Source organism: Vigna radiata, chromosome 6, assembly GCF_000741045.1.
Source record: "Vigna radiata var. radiata cultivar VC1973A chromosome 6, Vradiata_ver6, whole genome shotgun sequence".
Classification (NCBI taxonomy): domain Eukaryota; kingdom Viridiplantae; phylum Streptophyta; class Magnoliopsida; order Fabales; family Fabaceae; genus Vigna; species Vigna radiata.
Window position 1 is genome coordinate 13,136,634 of NC_028356.1, and position 7,336 is coordinate 13,143,969.

Sequence of the window (7,336 nt, forward strand, 5' to 3'; positions counted from 1 at the left end):
CTAATAATTCAAGAGGAGTAAATAAGAGAGAGCGGATAAGATGAATTTGTAAACCCCTAACAACTCCATTCATCCATTGTTTTCTTATTGTCATTTAAATCAATCTGTTTTGCATGTTCGTATTTTATTCACACATTCTATTAATTAATTTTTATTTTCAAGTCTTACGATTTTAATTCACACGAATGATAAGGTCTTTCGAGTCTTTTGGGAAAACGATACTTGGACTTACCATTTATTATTACTTGATATGATTTGGTACGCTTGTCAATCTGTTAACAGCCTCTGATATGAAGGAATGAGTCGCCCCCGAATCAAACAATACTATACAAGGCTTACCAAACAGCAAGCAACAATTGATGATGAGGTTACCTAAGCTAACAGCCTCTGCTCTAGTCAGCGCATATACTTGGCCTACTACTTGAGGTCTACCACCTCCCTTGGGTTGAGAAGAACTAGTCCTCTGTGCCTGAGACCCTGACCCTCATATAGACGTACAATCAGCAACAATGTGCCCCTCTTTCCCGCATCTGAAGCACTTTCTTGCACCACTTCCATTAGGGCAGTTGTTCCTATAATGAGGCCCTCCGCATGAGAAACATCTCACTGTACTAGATGACTTTGTCGGCCTTGACTACACTGATGGCTGGGAGGATGAACCCCTAGACCCATAAGAGAGTGATGATCTAGTGTAAAGGGGCCCTCCTAGTGCTAAGTCCACCACGAGACCCAAATGGTCCCCCACTCCTAGCTAGCTGACTTTGCTACCCTTCAGCTTCCTTCTTTGTCTTCTCCATCACTCTAGCCATCTCCACCAAAGTAGGGAACTCCTGAATGCGCAGTCCCTTTAATAACAACTTTATGTCCCCCCTTTGACCGTTCTCAAACTTTCTACATTGCCACTCCTCATTTATGGCCATGGTATAGAATTACAGTAAGTGTTTGAACCTGTCTGCATACTCTGCCACTGACATATTCCCCTGTACCAATTGGAGAAATTCAATCTCCTTATCATACCGCACATTGTTCGGGAAATACTCAGCGTAGAACTTTGTCTTGAACAACTCCCGGGTAATAGGAATCTCACTCCTTTCAAAATCATCTTCAGGCTGCTCCACCAATGGCCAGCTTCCCTAGTCAACAGATACTGAGTGTAAGTCAGCTTGTTCTCATCAGGACACCTCTTGGCTTCGTAAATTCTCTCCATGTCCCGGAACCAATGGTCAGCTTCATCTAGGCTACATTTCCCAGTGAACTTGGCTGGGTGGTGTTGGAGGAAGCTTTCCAAGCTCCATTCTTGGACAGGAATGGCGGAGGAAGAAGCACCTGAGGTGGTTCTACCACTAGCCAACATATCCATGAAGTTCCTCTGAGTGTTCTCAGTTGACACTCTTGCAGCCTCCAAGTTCTGAAGAGCTATGGTATTTTGTTGCACCAGGGCAGCATTCTGCTGCTGCATTGCTTGAAGAACAACCTCCAGCATTATAGTGGACTCTGAAGGCTCAGGCTGAGGAGGGGGAGGAGGAGGCCTAGGTGCCATCTTTTGTTCACATTGAAAGAAAAGACCATTAGTCCAACTCAAGGAAACCAAGATAACTTCCTACACATGGCTAAAAGCACACAAACACAGACAATGTACACTCACAAACTACAGGTTCTCTAAGGAAGAAACTGCTCCGATACCATAAATGTGACATCCCAATTATAAAGCAAGATTGATATAATATAGAAGTCCACATTTAAATAAAAGAGAGCAGTTGGGAATTAACTAGTACATAGATCTTAGCCATTACAGTCGACCTCAAAAGAACATAGAATTTAACTTAAACAGTTTAGAGTATTTCAAAATACTTCAACTTAATTCATAATTCCTAAAAGAGTTACGCAACGATGTGATAACGATCTAAAAATCGTTAATTTCATGCTTGAATTTGATATCAAAACACACCCTTTGTGGCTTAGAATGAGCTTAAAATCAAGTAAAAACACTTAGTTGAGTCACACGAGAGTCAAAAGCGGTGTTTAGAGATATTATGCTTGTTTTGCATTGTTTTGCAGGGTTTTGATGGGAATTGAAGATGGAAGTGAAGTAGGAAGGTCTTAGACTCAAGAAAGAACGAGAAAAAGGAAGAAAAGAAGAGTCTATGCACTGCTCAGCGTCAAAAGCCAACGCTGAGCGCCATGATTCGAGGGAGAGCCATTGTTTGGCGCCCAGGAGGTGAACCTGAGCATCCAGAATGATTAGAGGCAAACTGCTTAGCGGTGAGATTGACCACTGAGCGGTGGCGCGACTAGAAGGAAACCGCTCAGCGGTTAAATTGGACGTTGAGCGGTTGTCTGCTGGGCTTCGGCTCAAATTCTGTTACTTTTATGCTCTATAAATAGCCCCAGTACGATTCAAATTGTATTCTTTTGGCAGAAGAGACGTCCAGAGCACTTCTACACTCCTTGGAGACGGTTTCTTGGATGCTCAGGCTCCAATTTATCACATCTAGGGTTTACTCTTTCATTCTTTCATTTATTCTATCAAGTTTCACCATGTCCATGGTGAACTAAACCCTTTGTTGTTGGGGAACAATGTAATCTTTTGAAACTATTTTTTATTGAAATTCTTATTTTATTTATATGCTTGCATATGCTTTGAATTATCAATTGTTAGGTTTCTTATCTATGCTCAAAACTTTTATCATTTAACTCATTCGATATAAAGATGTTTGTCTTTGTCGATACAGGGACGTACAGGGAAGTCATGAACTGATAGGGAATTCCTTGATTAAGCAATACCACCTAGGGATAGGGGTAGGATGATCAATTGTATTTTGCTTCCGTGATACATGCATTGCTAATAGCTAGGGGAGACTAGGGATAGTAAGCCAATAATTAGTAGTAGGCTCTTTTTGCCGAGGGATCGAGTTTAGGGTAGACTAAGAAAGTTTGCATGACAATTAGATAATAAAGCGAATTAATAAGAAGAGTAGATAAAAGAGAGTGGAAAAGATAAAATTGTAAACCTCAGCAACTTCATTCATCCATATCTTTTTCTTTCCAATTGAATCACTTACATTTGCATGTTTATTTTCGTTCTTGCATTCAACCCACTAAATTTATTTCTCTACAAGTCTTATAAGATTAATTTACATGAAAGCTAAGGCCTAAGAGTCATTTGGGAAAACGATACTTGGACTTACCCGTTTTATATTACTTGATAACGATTTGGTACACTTGCCAGGGACTTAACACGTTGTCATCTTCTTCTAAGACCTGCTCTAGGGGCACCTCTTCAACTTCTGCTCACATCCAATTGAATGATCATTGCAACAGGAAGCACCAGACATACAAGCACAGACAAGCAAACAAAAAGGGTGAGCTAGATATACAAACAACATACATATAACACAATCAATAAGTTTTCATCATGTTTAGTATTATATATAAAGAAAACAATCGAAGGCATCCAATTCAATCAATGCATCAAGCACTCAACACGACTCATCCGGATTTGTATAACTATCGAACTATTGGTAGTTTTTGCACTTGTATAGTTCAGTTGGCACTCCCCAACACTATACAAGGTTAACCCCCACACCAGTCTATAGTTAAACTCTATGACTATAGACGAGGACCACCCTCTACTCTCACCACTTACATCGTTCTTCTCCATTTGAGCATGAACAGTGCTTAGAGCTTAGGGATAGACTTACCATTTTAAAGCTCCATACATTTATACAAGGCAACAACCAAACCTCTACAATCACTTCCAATCATCTCACCCTGAGATTTCACAAGCATACCCAATTATATCATTTATCATATACTTCCAAACCACACCAGTCTAACACATAAGCACACATAACTCTCAGTCAAGCAAACAACATCAATCCAGCCTAAACAGAAGAAGAAAAGAGTGAAATCTACTGGTTTTATCGCTTAGCGCACAAGCACCCTTTCACCTTACGAATCTACAACAAGAGGGGAGCCCTCCAGAGTCATTCGCATAGCGCACACTCTCCCTCTCGCCTTGTGAATTACCAAATAGGGGGCGCCACTGTTCAGCCACTCGCACAGCACACTACTTTCGCATAACGAGTGGCTCAAAACAGAGAGCCCCTCTAGGGAGGACTCACTATGCGAAACAATCCGCATAGCGAGTCTGCATAATCTGCAGAATGAAATTCTGCAGATTTATGCAACCCAACTCCCCAAAACCCATTGTAGAAGTTTCCTTAACTTCTAATGATCTTAGATTGTATTTTATACGTAATTAAATATGTCTAAGTGGTTCTAGACATTCCTAACATCATTATAAAGTGATTATGCTCCAATTTACTTCCTAAAACCTCAATTTCATCAACCTAGAAACCCAAACTCAATTTTGCCCTTTAGTACCTATATTTTGTCCACTTGGTGAATCAATTAAGTCACAATACACTTGCTAAAGTTGACTGAATAGTCCAAAAGACTCCTAGACCTCTACCTCTCAAATTCACCACCTCACTTCCCTTAAAATAACCAAAAACATTACTAGAACACAAAAATTCCCATCTAAGCACCCTACAACAGATTCTTCTGCCCTAGCACCTCCAACAAAATCAATAAAAGCAATAGAATGCACCCAACTTTAGTCATGCATTTTAGTTCACATTACTCAACTTAATCAAAAACTCAGAAAATGGAGCAAACAACATACCAATTCAGAATTTCTATACTATTAAACATCACACAACTAATTTAAAACTGAAATCTAGGTCCCCTTACCTTGGTGACAACAGTACAACTCACTGGAATTCCCCAAAGCAGTACCCCTCACACAAAGACGAGCTTAACAGGACCTACAGATCACCTTTTAGTGATGAAGAACAGCTCTTAAAATCCAGTTTGAGCTAGAAGGTGGAGAAAAGTTACTAGCTACATGCAAGACAGAATCATTGCATGAGCAAAACCCTAAGCACGGAGGATGGAGAACAACCACTTACCCGTTGAAGAACGTAAAACCAATCGGATGGTTTTGAAGCTCTCTACACCGTGGTTGCCTGGGAACCACCTAATCAGACATACAATGGCTTAATGAGTGAGAAGGCAAAATATTTCAAAAACTCAGTTCTAGAAAAAGAGATGGAGTTTAAGCTAATGAACTAGATGCTGCATAAAAATCTATTTTTATGTCCATGTGTTTTTTTTTTTTTAAGAATTCTAATTTCATTAACTTAGGACACATGTCCCTTTTAACTTTATTTTTTTTCGTATCCTTACATAAAAGGAAAAACAAATATGATAACGTTAATTTGATATTACTATAAAAAATTCAACAAAAAGGGAAACAAACTAACATTATCTTTTAGTTGAATATATGTTTTTATTAACACGTGTCTTAATAATAATGGTCTTATTTTAATAAATGTTGTTATAGAATATAGTTTTTTTATCTTATATTGTGTTCACACTTATTTGATGAACAATTAATTAAAATAGTTATTTTATCTCTTATTTTTACAAGAGAAAGAAAATGATAATAAACTATATTAGTCTCTATATTTGAGATTTATAATCTTATCTTAATATAGACTTTATAATATCTATTTACCAAGTCTATTTATTTTCAATATTTGTTTTAATTAATGTTTAAACTAACACTAACTATTTATTTTTAGTATTTGTTAAATTTAATTAAATTATTTATTTTGATTAACGTTTTATATTGATGAATATTTATTTTAATTAACTTTTTATGTTGATGTTAATATATTTACTTTTAATTTTTATTTTAGTTTATTAAATTGACACCAACACAAAATTAATTTTATATATTATAATCACCGTCAATTTATAAAGTGAATTTCTTATATTAACTGTAACAAGAAGTTATGTAAAAGGATTTTACTGTAAGAAGATGCTTGAATTGTATGTTCTCATTGATTTTTTTAATTGTTTCTTTTTTTACATTTTGAGAAATAAAGTGATATATATTTATATTCATTTGAGATATATTATAAAGGTAAAATAATCATAAAAGAGAAAATTTATATATGTTTAGAAAGAAAAATAAAAAAAAAAATGATAATATTAAATAAATGTAAAAGATTTATGTGTATCAAAGTATATTTTTTAGATTTGGAGTTGTAAAAGGTGATTGTTTGTAAATAGTTCTTTGACAAATGAAAGTAATTAGATTTGTAACAAATTACGAATTAATTACATTTTTTCTCATATTCAAAATGAATAATTTTTTTTTAAAGGAGAAGACTCATGGGTTGAGGATATTTTGAGGATATTTTGGTCCTATGAGCTTTTTCAATGGGAAACTTTTTCATCTATGAATTTTTTTCTAGTCCCAACCCACGTGGGTGAGGGTCTATAACATTCCTAATTTTGGGAATCACGAAAATGATCCAAATTTTTTTTAAAAAAAATCATAATACCATTGCAAAAATTCACTTATATAATAGCGAAATTAGTATAATAAAAATGAAATAAAGTAAACTCATTTACAATGTCTATAACATTTATAGTACAAAAATTTTAAATAAGACAGTCATTTTCCATTCCCACGTCTTTATCATGCATTTGAAGCATATGTAATATTTGCTTCCGTATAACTTGGTTATACGATCATGGCAAGACACACATAACGACAAACACAACAAATATGGGTAAACTACCATAGCACAACTAATAACAATAAAACCTGTACATAAGAAGCAAGCACAACTTAATAACCAATCCATCATTTACCGCGCTCTATCCTACTAACATAATCATTCATACACCCTGACCATTATCAACATCATCATTAACTATATCATGACTATGTCATCAACGACATCCTTATCAACATCGTCTCCAAACACATCGTTATTACAAATCATCAACTATACACTAAAGTACATCTCAACACTCACTCGTTACAACATCAATCAAAGTTCATCATATACCTAAGTACAACAAGCATTCTCATTCTTTGTCTAAAGGGATGACAACAGGTCGGGTCGGACATGGATAGTGCTTACCCGCAACCTGACCTGACAAAAAAAAATTCACTCACTACCCGACCCGCTACCCGCACGGATATCCGCTTAAAAAATATCCGCGGATATTTTAAAACCCGCGGATATTCGCAAATACCCGCAAATATTTAAAAAAATATATTTTTATAAATTATTAAAATAAAATTTAAATATAATTACAAAAAAATATATATAATATAATATAAATTAAATTAAATATAAATTAAAATTTAATATTTGTTTTGGTTGAATTGGTCCGATTTTTTTGTCATCCCTATTATTCATTCATCATTATCCAAAATCTCATTCAAAAATACAATTTACTCAATAAATTC

General features: G+C 35.5%; 1 pseudogene; it reads right to left on the minus strand.

The window, feature by feature from the left end:
• The window catches only part of LOC106763449, a 17,775-nt pseudogene extending 16,235 nt beyond the window's left edge, over nucleotides 1-1,540 (minus strand).
• Between the last annotated feature and the right edge of the window lie 5,796 nt (nucleotides 1,541-7,336).